The sequence below is a fragment of the Rattus norvegicus genome, chromosome 10 (genome assembly GCF_036323735.1).
Source record: "Rattus norvegicus strain BN/NHsdMcwi chromosome 10, GRCr8, whole genome shotgun sequence".
In the NCBI taxonomy this organism is placed as follows: Eukaryota; Metazoa; Chordata; class Mammalia; order Rodentia; family Muridae; genus Rattus; species Rattus norvegicus.
Window position 1 is genome coordinate 67,416,474 of NC_086028.1, and position 13,202 is coordinate 67,429,675.

The following is a 13,202-nucleotide window of genomic DNA, read 5'->3' on the forward strand; positions in this document are numbered from 1 at the left end:
GGGAGGGGGGAGGGGGATGTTTGCCCGGAAACCGGGAAAGGGAATAACACTTGAAATGTATATAAGAAATACTCAAGTTAATAAAAAAATAAATAAATAAATAAATAAATAAATAAAAATTCAGGCTTATCAGTTAAGAGCACATGCTGCTCTTGCAGAGGATCCAAGTTCTGATCGCAACACCCAAGTCAAGCATCTCACAACTGCCTGTGACTACAGCTCCAAGGGATCAGATGCCCTCTTCTGACCTCTGTAAGCACTGGACTCACATGCACACACACACACACACACACACACACACACACACACACACACACACACACTTAAAAGTTGAAGTAAATTTTGAAATTCCACTCCTCTTGAAGACTGAACTAAGATGATTTTTGCCTCTCTATCATTCTAATACTCCCATTTGGCATGGGTGACTCCCATCCTGCTGTACTCCTAAGCATGTACCAGACAACTTCCCCACAGTATCTCTGATGAAAGTATTTGTTTAGGTATCCACATCCATCTGACAGTATGAGATACCATCAAGGATATGGGACAAGCCTTACCTATCATGGCTAAATCGGGTCCTCAAATAAAGACAGTGCATGAGCAAAACACCGAATGAATGGAATGAATGCAGTAGGCTGAGATTCCTCGTGTAGGTGTGTGCTTGCTCCCCTACAATGGAGAGTTGGGCCAGAACATGCCACTTGGTTGACAGGCCACTTCTCTAGCCAATAGACTTGAGTTGTGTTCTTTGAGAAAAACAACCTTAAATCCATCCACCGAAAGCATCATTAGCCATGGCTAATGTTAATTCTGCGGTTTCCATTAGTGACCATGTGCAGGCAGGTTAGGGGCAGGAGTGTACAGGAGATTCTGTTGGGGGCAGCTATCAAGCAGAGAATGCAAAGAAGAGATGGTGCTAAGCTGAGGGATCCTGGGGTACAGTGGTGCCCATTCTCACCAGGTGACTTCCTCAACCCAAACCCCGTGTGAATGACAGCACACTTTTCTCCTACCCAAGTCCCTTCAGCTACATTAGTAAAACACTCCACACTGGGTGACTTAAAAATGACAAATTCATTCCCATGGCTCTGAGGGCTGAGGAGTCTAAGATCAAAGTGGCAGCAGAGTGGCTGCTTGGTGGGAGCCTATTTTCTAGTTCACAGACGGTGATTTCTCGCTGTATCCCTAAGTGAAGAGTCAGGGGTCTCTCTTGGGCTTCTTAAAATGGCACTTACCCTAATCTCCAGAGCCCCATCACCAGGCTTAATTATCTTTCAAAGGCTCTGCCTCCTAATACCACTATCACCTGGAATTAGTGTCTCACCAGATGAATCTGGAAAGGACTCAAATGAGTGGATCCTCTTTGCATGAGACATACTCCCTCCCAGACTGAAAACCAGTGAGCTATTTAAGAATTATCTAATTATCAGAAAACCCCAGCATGGGGGCAGGAGAGTATGATACTGCTTACTTGTCTCTGGTCCTCCACCCTATCTTGGGTAAAGTTCTCCATGCAATGCCCAGACTGACAAAATGGATGAGCAGACTAGGCGATTCCTCTTATCCTTTGTGCCCAAGTCCTGAGAAACGAGAAGAGGGGCTGCCATCATCCACTAGTCACTGGGAGAACACAGTGCTGTGCTCCCAAACACATATGCAAAGTGCTTTCAACCATGCCAACATGTAGCAAGGGCTCGATAAGTCACTCCCACTCACTGTCATTCATCTAAGCAGTTGTAATAGAACTCACAAGGGAGGGAGGGCGTCCTTTGCTACTTGTCTCTTTTGGCCCTTCCAAGGAAGCTTGCTAAGTGAGTCCACTAGCAACTCTAAAAGGTAACACAAGCATTGCATCATATCATGACAATTGGAAGTAAGAGGACAGGAAGGGACAAAGTTAAATTAGGGTCTTTGGGATAAGAAGCCTGAAGGTCTGAGTTTGATTCCTGGTCCCCAAATGGTGAAAAGAGAGAACAAACTCCCTCAAGTTGTCCTCTGACCTACACATTTGCACCATGGCATACATTCTCTCTCTCTCTCTCTCTCTCTCTCTCTCTCTCTCTCTCTCTCTCTCTCTCTCTCACACACACACACACACACACACACACACACATTTATATATGTACATACATGCAGGCGCACACACTAAACATAATTTTATACAATTAAAATTAGAATCTTTCTAGTTGACAAAGTTGACACTTCCAGCTCTTTCTTGGGCTATATGATCACCGTGGTCCCAGATGGGCTTCACTACCCCTACTGCCTCAACTTTTACAGCCACGCTAATGTTCCTAAGAGTGAGACCGACCAGTGAGACAAAAAGCCCAACTTTGGCATAGCATGGACTCTGAGGTTGTCATGACTACAGCAGAGTGGAGTCCTAATGATCCTCTCTCTCTCTCTCTCTCTCTCTCTCTCTCTCTCTCTCTCTTTCTCTCTCTCTCTCCTGCCACCCACACTCACTCCCCATACACTGTTCAACTCCCTCTGGTGAAAACCTTCCCTCTTCTCCTGTGCCTTTCTGGGAAGCAATGGCTGCTCCAAGACCAGCAACTCTGTCCCACAGAAACTGATACTTAAAGGACAATTATAAGATTCCTTATGCTTCACAGAGCAACCATGATTGATCTAGCTGATGAGGAAAAGCTCTCCCTCAGGAAGAATGTCAGCTAGCAAACATGGGAAGGACAAAATCGGAAATCACTATTTCGAAATCCCCTATGCAAGTGTTGACTCTGGTTCCCAATATTAGAGCACATGGACCAAGAACGGAAAGTCACAGCACCATCTCCTGATGCAGAGCTGGGGGAGGATGTGAGATGAGGAAACGAGTGGCTGAGCAATGGCTCCCTTTGTCAGGGGATCAAAGCTTGCATGTCTAGGACTGGAACAACCCCTGACGGGCATTATTCCTGTCTGGCGGGGTTACAAGTTTGTAGTGTTACTTGAGGTTCTCCCTTGTAATAAATCGTTGATTGAATCCAGTTGGGTTCTTACATTAATTCCCACTTTGGAATACATACAGAGAAGGGAGGAGCATGACAAGTGACATACCAAGGAAAATTGAGGCAGACTCAGAGTGTGGGTTAACTGGATATGAGAACTGCTCTCAAAGATAGCATTATTCACAGCAACTAAGATGCAAACAGTGCAGGGTGTGTTCACTGATGACTGGGCCAAGTAAAAGGCACTGCATCCTTTGAATAGAATAATAATTAATATTCAAAGGCAGCAAGATATTGACACAAACTACAACACAACAAACCTGGGAAACATTGCACTGAATGGGAAATGTTTGTTGCAGAATATCATATGTTGTAAAACTTACTCTATAAATCATCTCCAAAGCAGATGCATCTACAGAGACAGAAAATAGATTAATATTTACCTGGGGCAGAAGGGTCGGTTTGTAGGAAATTGAGTAAGTGAAGTGATAGTTGGTAGACCCAGGGTCTCTGGAGGGAGGGAGCCTAAAGTTCACAGCTTTATGGAGACTCTATTGCCTGGATATGTGCATACTTTATATCAGTAAGAATTACACACTCTACACACTTCATATCAGTGACGTGTGGAGCATGAGAATTGTATCTCACTCAACAATGCTATTGTAAGCCTCTCCCCTCGTCCTCCTCCTCCTTCCCCTCCTCCTCCTCCTCCTCCTCTCTCTCTCTCTCTCTCTCTCTCTCTCTCTCTCTCTCTCTCTCTCTGGAAGGTAATATTTTGCTTAACAGAGACAGAATAACCACTTGCAACATACAAAACTCTCTCCAATAAATGTTGGATTTTTAGAAGTTCCGGAAGCTGTGCAAATATCTTGGAGACAGTTACAGCAGCCATGAAAGCAGCAAGCACACCTGTGGAGAGGCTGGAGTGGTCAGGACAGGAACAAGGCCCTGGGGATGGATTTCCCAAGAAGATTCATGGTTCAGTGGAGCACAGCAATGGAGTCCACTCAAGAGAACTAAGTGAGGAATGGGGTTGTCAGAGGGTCATGGGCCACAGTGTCTTACTACTAGAGTGGGGAGGAACCAACACAGAAAGTGGAAAAAGAGTGAGGATTCTGTGGTGTGAGGTTGGAATTGAATTGTTCCCTGTAAACCAAGGTTTAGGACCCAGATGTCAATGAGTATGTTAATGTCCCAATTCTGCCACTTGGACCCGAGGAGCACATGACCACAGCTGACTCCCAGATCCTAGTTCTAAATAGTATCCCTCTGACCAGAGCCTGAGTTTGCTGAAGACAAATATCTGATCACAGACTGAAGAACAAAAAGGAGGAACATAGAACACCAGGCTGGGCCAGAAACTCAATGTTCAGAGAACTCGGCGAAATAGCAGAAGGTCACAGAGGTGAGTGGGAGAGACATTCCACATACGGGAAATGTGTTTCCAAATAAATAATTGCGTGAATAGGATATGTCTAAAGTCAGTCTAAGAGTCTACACTGATACGAAGAAACGAACGGAAAGGGGAGAGCTCCTTTTAAATTCACCTTCAGTTTAATATTTTTATTGTATATTTTATGTATTTACATTTCAAATGTTATCCCCTTCCCTTCTCTCCCATACCCACTCCTGCTGCTTCTATGAGGATGCTCCCACTCCCACCCACCCACTCCCACCTCAACACCCTGCCATTCCCCTACACTGGGGGAATGAGCCTTCACAGGACATTACCTCCTATTGATGCCAGACAATGCTATCCTCTGCTACATATGCAGCTTGAGCTATGGCTCCCTCCATTTGTACTCTTTGGATGTCTCCTAAGAGGCTCAGCCAGAGTCTTACTGATACAGATGAGGATGCTTGCAGCTAAACATTGGACTGAGCACGGGGACTCCAATGGAGGAGTTAGAGAAAAGACTGAAGGAGCTGAAGTGGTTTGCAACCTCATAGGAAGAACAACAATATCAGCCAACCAGCCCCCCAGCCCCCAGAGCTCCCAGGGACTAAATCACCAACCAAAGAGAGAGCTCCTATTTCAGAAAGCCAACTAATAAACACACACAAGATGGTTGGATCGGAAAGCCAGCATCTGGCAGAGATCACTGCAATCATTCAGGCAAGAAAACTTGATGGATGATGACTAGGGAGTGAAAGAGAAAGAATTGAGTTCAACTGTCTCAGAGCATCTCCTGGGAAGTCTTGTCAAAAGATCACACTACCAGGTTTGGGACAATTTGAAGACAGGATGCAAAAGAATTTAGTGTCCTCTCCCTAAAATCTCAGCCCCAGATGCCTAATCTGGAGGGTGGGGGAGCTATGGGTGCTGCCTGGTGCTCCAGCTGTGTGTGAGACAGTTGGCTTCACTGCCTAGCACCACAAAAGAATGAAATCAAATAAAATCGTAATCCAGTTCTAAGCCAGAAGAAACACTGAGGAAACCCAAGCTGAAGATCAAGATACAAAACCAGTGACTCTGAATTGCAAAACATGTTAAGGTCGCATTTCCATGATGACAAAGGAAAGGCACTTGACAGCTGGTTGCGATGAGGGACCCGGAGTGGGATGTTTTAGGCATGAAGAGCTTGATTGAACCACCACTGAGACTTCTGGGTAAAAGACACACGGGAGTTCTTTATGGGAGTTTTGCAATGGTTATGATTGCAATTGTTACATGGGTTTGAAAAGGAAGGAAATACAAGGAGAAAGTAACAGTCCCCTCTTGAGAGTTTTAGAGCTTGGACTGTTGTGTTGCCCTTGGATCTTCTGGAGTTTTTTGGTTCACTTGATGGGGAGCCCCCCGAATTCCTGCACAGGGTATTATTCATTTCAGAGTCTCCTGAGCTTAGCCCAATGCCCAGAATATTCAGTAGGTGTCTGCTGAGACAATGAACCAATGCATCAGACTTCTCAGATTGGCTGGGGGACCCAGTGGGCATCTGATCATTGCTTCTTTTTCCATAGATAAAGCTGGAATGTTCCCCTCTAAAATCAGAGAGTATGTCTGGCCTGTAGTAGCAGACCTATGTCCTAAAGTGTCCTACTGTACAGGCTCTAAGGAGTGGTCTTCTTGCCTCTTTGCTATGTGGAAACAATGTCCCCTCGTTGTTTAATCCTGGCCCGTTTTGGCAGGTTTGACTGCTCAGCTCTTGCTTCTGATTCATGTGAATGTCACTTGACTCCCAGAGGTCTGCAGCCATAATTCAACATTTTGTTAATGGCCACTTAAAATGTCCCTGAAATAGCTAACAGGCCCAGGGGACAGAAGGTGTTCTTCTAGAAAAATCATTCTGCCAGGAAGGCAGAGTCAGCCTTGGCCCAAACTTTGGAAGACATACATAGCTGCTTGTTCCCTTTGAAGCTGTGTCTCTTCCATCAGTGGCTGTCATCTTTTCTAAGAAAATAGAGGGTGGGTATCACTCAGGACCATGAGGGAGAAAGTGAGAACCTGGGGTTCCCTAAGTTCCATTTCAAGTATGATGGCTAGTGGGAGTCAACTTGGCAGAATCCAGAATTACCAGGAGACAGGCAGTGCCTGTGGCCTTTGGGAATTGTCTTGATTATATTAATCGAGGTGAAAAAAACCTGCCCACTGTGGGCAGCACCACTCCCTGGCTGGGATCTTGACTATACAAATAGAGAAAGAGAAGGGAGCAGCTGCATTCTTGACTGTGGATGTCTTGCTTCAGGCTCCAGCTGCCTTCACTGTCCCACCATGATAGACTGTACTTTGAACTGAGACCCTGCAAACTAGGCTTTCTCTGCTGTAGGCAGCTTTTGTCAGAATATTTTATCACAACATTACAAAAGCAAGTAAGATAGTGAGAGTGCTAGATTCCCTACTGAACCATTTCTACTCCAGAGAGAGGAGCTTCAATCACCATGGATAAAGGCAGAAGGAGACCATAAGAGAACAAGGGCAAAGAATCCTAAGAGAAGCCATCTGGTTAAAAGATATTAAAATAAAACAAAGAAGAGTTAGAAATGCAAAGCTCCATATTAGAAGGCAGAGTCTTTGTGTAGGTGGAGATGGTGAGCTAGGAAAGAGCAAGAAGTAACTCCTGCAGGTTGAGACCAATTATGCTACAGCGTTCATATTGTTCCATTCTCACAAACTCTAATTAAATCACTTGCTCAAGTTCACCCCAGCAATATGCAATCGTAGTGTTGAATCCCGAAGTTATCCAAATATTTTTATGAACTGTTAGTGTCACTGTAGGGCCCCTCTGCCACCTGCAAAGATGACCGCTTGCTCACACTCAGATTGGACATTTAAAGTCAAGTCACTGATAGAGAGGCAGAGGAACTGCTTGGCCTCTCCCCGTGGATAGAAGAGATCAACAGCCCGCCCAGAAAACAGGGCAGGTGGAAGGTCGGAAGCAACCCAGGCCTGTGCCCAGCTCCCAGAACTATGACGCTTGTGATGTGCAAAAATTACAGCTCCAAGATTCGGTTCCCTTCTTGCCCTGAAAGGGGGAAGTGCAATCTACAGAGTGCATGCATAGCCCCCAGCTGTGCTGCTGGTGATAGCAGCTGCACTGAAGAGGCAATGCCATCCACCTCGGGCGACCCACACATTGAGAGGAAAGGCCTGGTGTGGCCACTTCCGGAAGCAGCATTTTCTCAGGGTGCATGTTGCTCTTTCTCTAAGGCTGAAGCTGCAGCCAGAGGGTAGTAGTGGAAAGCTGGGAGGCTATCTTGCAATCCAAAACCTCTCACTGGGTCTCAGTCACAGAGCACTGGGGCTGCCTCAGTCTCCTCCATTAACCTGACAAGGGTAAGAGATGCCCTAAGAACCAGAGGGCTCTGTGGATGGCTGAGCTCTGCAGCTGGGACACCCCTCCAACTCAGTTTCTTTTCTTGGCTTCCAGTCTAACTACTTCCAATGCCAGATGCCAAGGCAAGGAGGGACACTAAATAAAGCAGAGCACGGTAAGTCTAAATTTTAACCCCTTAAGCTCTGGCCTGAAAACCTGCTGGTGAGTAGTCTTCTCTCATTGGCCTCCATGCTGCACAGGAAGCCAGGAAGCACAGTGCCTTGCCAGAGGAAGCTCAAAAGCGATCATTAAACATGAGCTTTACTCTTCAGGGCTTCTTTCTGTCTGAGATGTCGTAGCCCTGTCACTGAACTTCCATTAAGCCGTGAAACAGACACAACACTGCATTTTCCACTGTCGGCAGGACCAAATAGCATCTCCTGAGGCACAGATTCCTTAAACTTCCTCCAGTCCTGTCACAATTTTTGCACAAATAGAGATATGTAGGTATGCAAAATGGGCATGCTAACCAAATATTTACTCATACATAGAATAAAGAAACTGGTTTTAAAACAATTATTTAAAGGCTAGAGAGATGGCCTGGTGGCTGCTTTTCTAGAGGATCCAGGTTCAATTTCCACAGAGCCACTCACAAACATCTGTAGGTTCATTCCCTGAGGTTTTGCCACTCTCCTCTTCCTCCACAGTCACTGTATGCATGTGGCACACAAACGCACGTCCAGGCAAGTGCTCATAAACAGAAAATAGAATATTGATTTCTTCGTTAATATGTATATAAATTTCCATTTTTAAAAAAATGAATGCAAATTTTCATATTAATGTGAAGGGTGCATTTGTTTATTTTTACAGATAGAATTAAATCTTGGCAGAATATTTGATATTGCGGGACACAGAGCATACTCAACATTTTTCAGAGCTGATGGATGACTTTGTGATTTTATAATCATCAACACCGAGGATACTGCTTTGCTTGAATGTAGAGTAAAATGTGGCTGAAGTTTAAAGCCATTTCAGAAGATGTTGGAAAAGCTGTCCTAATCCAAAGCCAAAGTTCATTTAATGGTGCTTCTTCCTGAAACTCGTGTCAGCAACTCAAAACAGAAAACTGTAACATCAAACATGAACATTGTAACACAAAGGAATCCAGAGACAGACAGATTTGACACTTACATGTTGAGGAATAATGATGGGAAAATATAAAGTCATTGTTTTCTATTTAAACCACCATGGTTTTGAAAGAGCAGAAACAACTTTTTATGTATAGTTCATAGCATGGTGTGGAATCCAAGCAGAGGTGTCTTGGACAGTGTCGACTGGCCATGCACAATAATGTCAAATGCACTCCAGCAGAGCTGCAGTTTTAGGCTGGGAAGTTTATGGCTTAGACACAGCATTGGTTTAGGGAGCTGGGAACACCTTCAGCTATAGGATGTGGGAAGGAGGCTAGAGCAACAAGCAAACTCCCCTGCCCAGGAGGATAACCTGGTGACAGATAACCAAGCTAGGGCACTGTACTAGGGTCTTTCAGAGCATCAGGGATCTGGAGCAAGACCACTCAAATGCCACTTCCAGTCATTTCTATCTGAGTATAGGACAGAAGTTCTAAGCTTCGTTTCTTCCTTCACTAAACAGAACAGAGAGCTCTGTTATTCCACGGGGCTGTTGGGAAAACTAGATGAGTTTTTTCCATGTAAACGGTGGACAAGAATGTCTGGGATGCTCAGAGAGTACTAGCATTCACTTATTTATTTTATAAACTACACAGTGTGGGGCCACTGGAAGAATTTCAGTTTGGATATGGTCTAACACATTAGCCTGTGTTTAACCACAGCAGTAACTAGGTGCTTGGCTTGTTCACAGCCCCCACCCTCTCTTGAGACCTTCTAATGTCAGTATAGATTTAAAAACAAATCCTTCTGTCCCTGGATCACCTGTCACTATCACTCCCTAAGCTCGGAAATAATAAAATTAACAGCATTAGGGCTGGGGATGTAACTCCATTGGTAGAAAGCTGGCCTAGCATGCAGAATGCCCTGGTTCCATCCCCAGCACCTTGTACACTGGGTTTGGTGATTCATGCCACTAACCCCAGCATGTGTAGGTAGTGGCAGGAAGATGATGAGCTCTAGATCAAACTCAGCTACATAGGAATTTGGAGCAGACCTAGGCTACATGAGACCCTGGCTGGAAGCAAAGACAATTAATAAAGCAGATAATTCAGCTCCTGGCCAATACAAGCCTTAATACTTATCTCATGTGGTCACTATGAACATGCCTGTGAAGCATCAGTATTGAGATGCTATTATTAGATTAATAATCTATTAATAGATGAGGAAACAGAAGCCTGGAAGGGCTAAATAATTCACAAAAAGTCACACACATTTGAACATGTCTGGCTCTGGCCACTGTTAATGTGACTAGAGGCTACAGTGCTCCCTTTGTAATATTGATTCAGGTGCCAGAGCCCTGTGGCCTTCTAATGTTTGCTGTGCTTCCCCATCCTGGATATCCCTTGGTTGTCTGTCACAGTATTCTCCTTGTAGCCTAGCCTCCTTCCCAGATTCTATAGCTGAGGGTGTTCTTAGCATCCTAAACCCCAGGATTGTGTTTAAGCCATAAGTTTCCCAGTACCCACCAACCCCGGCCTCAGTGTGGAACTAGGACCATGCTCAACCACAACCTAAGGCTGTCCCTGTAGCCTTAGAGATAGCTTCCAGAATCTATGATGAACTCCGGGGCCAGCCTCTCAACAAGCCACGCATACACATTTTGGAATGACCAGGCCATTAATCGACACTACAATGGCTGACTTCCAGCACCCTGCTCTTCCCGTGCTCTCCCTGGATGAATCTACTCTTTTATCTCTAAAGGCACCATTCTTCTTCCTGGCATCCATCAGAGGCATTTAACTTCAAAGCTTCGTGGTATCGGACAGTGGGTGGATCTGTAATCTGAGTTGCTAGTTCTACCCATCAGCACTTCTTTCCAATGTCCTCCATCAGTGGCCTTTAACCCCCAACCTCAACTATCTATTCAGGAAGGAAAAAAATCAAACACTCTCCCAGCTGGAAGTAACATCAGAGGTCATTAATCTAGCTCTTTATGGGACATTGATCCTCGCCTAGCGGTGATCCCCTAGATTTGGTTAGACCTAGGGAGCTTACACAGGCAGGGTTAGAGTGCTCTAGAGTCTCAGGATAAGCCTTTCCAATCAGCTGGCAGTCACCTCTCTGAACACCCACCCTCTGCCCAGCGGCTCGAGTTCTGTCCTCTGTCCTCTCTTGGAGAAGGTCCTGCTTCCATTTTTCTAGGATTATTTTATAAGTGTTTGGAGACACCAACCACACTGCCCTTGAGTCACTGTCTCCCCATTTCAGCCAGAACAGTAGGAGGCTTTCATACATTCCTCCGCCACTGGTGGTTTCTCTGACCTATGAGTAACATCACCTGCTCAGCACCCATCTTTCCCCACCTCTTTCTTCATAGATGGGCTCAACCCACTGCCAGCATCAAAGGGGATAGATTCCTCCTTGAAGGTGGGCAGAGGAAGATTTAAAGCAAGCTTAGTGCAGGCATCTTTCTCTCTAAGCCATACCTGAGACCACACTCCATCTCACCAAACAGAGGGATAAGCAAGAAAGTGAGGAAGAGATGAGGTCTTGGTGGGTGATTTACTGAGCAAGTATTCTCAGAAAAAGCTCCAGGGGTGGAGAGTGACAAGGGTAGGAAAAGCAAAAGGTCCACCTAGATGTTCAGCCTGACCTTTGGGAAGCTTGGAATGTAAATTACATCATTGTTCTGCATAAAGACAAGGTACCCGTGACTGGATACCTTGGATCCAGGATTTTGGGTTCACTACAGGATCCTTGGCCACAGGCTACCTCCAAGTGGCAGGGAGGCTTCTAACAAGCCACTCAAGAAAGGCACAGTGATCTGCTATAAGATGCTTTGCCCACAGCAACTGTCTAGGGAGTCTCTGTAAACCACCTTTATTTAACATCTCCCACACAGAGTCTTGCTGGTCCATACCTGTAAGACCCAGAGAAGAACCAGGCTCACATCTGCTATGCTAATATGAAAAGAAACCTTCAGTCAGGTGGAGGGAAGGGGTCGACAGACACACAGGGCTCCTGGTTGGGATTCTGAGTGTCAGGTCTGTGCCTCCCTGCTCCCACCACAGCAGCACTGTGCATCTGTGCTCTTCTGTTTCTACCTCACGGGCTTAAAGAAAAGCAAACCAATAAATAGCTAAGCATGCTGGGTTGAAAAGTAACATCAGCGCCTTCCCCTAGTCTCAGTGCAAGTGGAGGTTTTAGTTTTAGTAAAGCAAATGCGGGACAAAGAGTTGTCCTTGGAAATTGTCTAGTTCATCCCACTCATTCTACAGATGGGGAAAATGGGGCTCATAGAGGCTCATTATCCATCAATGGAAGTCAAATACATTCTTTCTCTGCTGCAAGCTCAAGTTCTTCACAGCATTCATTTCAATGACCGTTGAGTAAGTCTGCTCAGAGTGTGCCTAAAGTGCTAGGAAAGGAAATGCTATAGGGAAAAATAAGTACTCTAGCATCAGAGAATGCTGCCTCAGGGGCTTCTGTCTCCTGGAAAAGCCTAACTTCATACTTGGGCTTTCCCCAGAAACTTCAGATTTACCTAATAATTAATGTGTTGTATGTCTGCTTGTTGGCTGCAGCCACTGTCTGGCAACCGTAAGCCTAGCCCGAAAGTGTTGGTTTGAAGATAAATGCATGTAGAGGTATAACATATAAGAATTCAAGTGTGCACAAGACACACAGCCCACTTATTTTAGGCTATGACAGACCATAGGTCAGGTGTCCTGGCTGCCCGTGTTTGACATTTCAACCTAACTCCTTCAATCATGAACAGACAAAACTGAGAAAGCACAAAGCCTGACTCGAGCATTGTGTTTTTGGTCCCTGGTAAGGAATGAGAAGCCTGCTACTTGGAAGTGTGAACTGCTTTAAGAAGCACTGTCTCCAACAGCAAGCGTGGTGCTAAAAGCTGCCAATTCAACCTTTGAGGAATCGGGTTTTAGATTCGGGGTGGTCGTAGTGTGTGTGTGTGTGTGTGTGTGTGTGTGTGTGTGTGTGTGTGTGTGTGTGTGTGATCTCAGCTATTCCTATGGAAATTAGCAGCAAACTGGATTCACTGTATGGAAAGTATTTTTCAGTCCAACCCCCCTTACTCTCTCTTTCTCACTCTCTCTTTCTCTCATGTTTGTGTACTGTGTGTACGCATGTGCGTGCATGCATGTATGTTCATGTGGGTAAGCTTTACATGGGGTTGATGCATGTGGGAGGCCATAGTTGATGTTGGGAGACTTTCTTAATCTCTTTCCGTCTTAGACATTGATTCAGGTTCTCTCAGTGGATCCTAGAGCTCACTGATATGGCTAGCATAGTTAACCAGCTTGCTCTAGAGCCTCTGTCTCACCTACTGGGTGTTGGAATTCCAAGCA

General features: G+C 45.3%; 1 protein-coding gene across 1 annotated transcript in view; it reads right to left on the minus strand.

Moving 5' to 3' along the window:
* Positions 1-13,202, minus strand: part of Asic2 (acid sensing ion channel subunit 2) — a 1,069,930-nt gene that overhangs the window by 1,048,166 nt on the left and 8,562 nt on the right.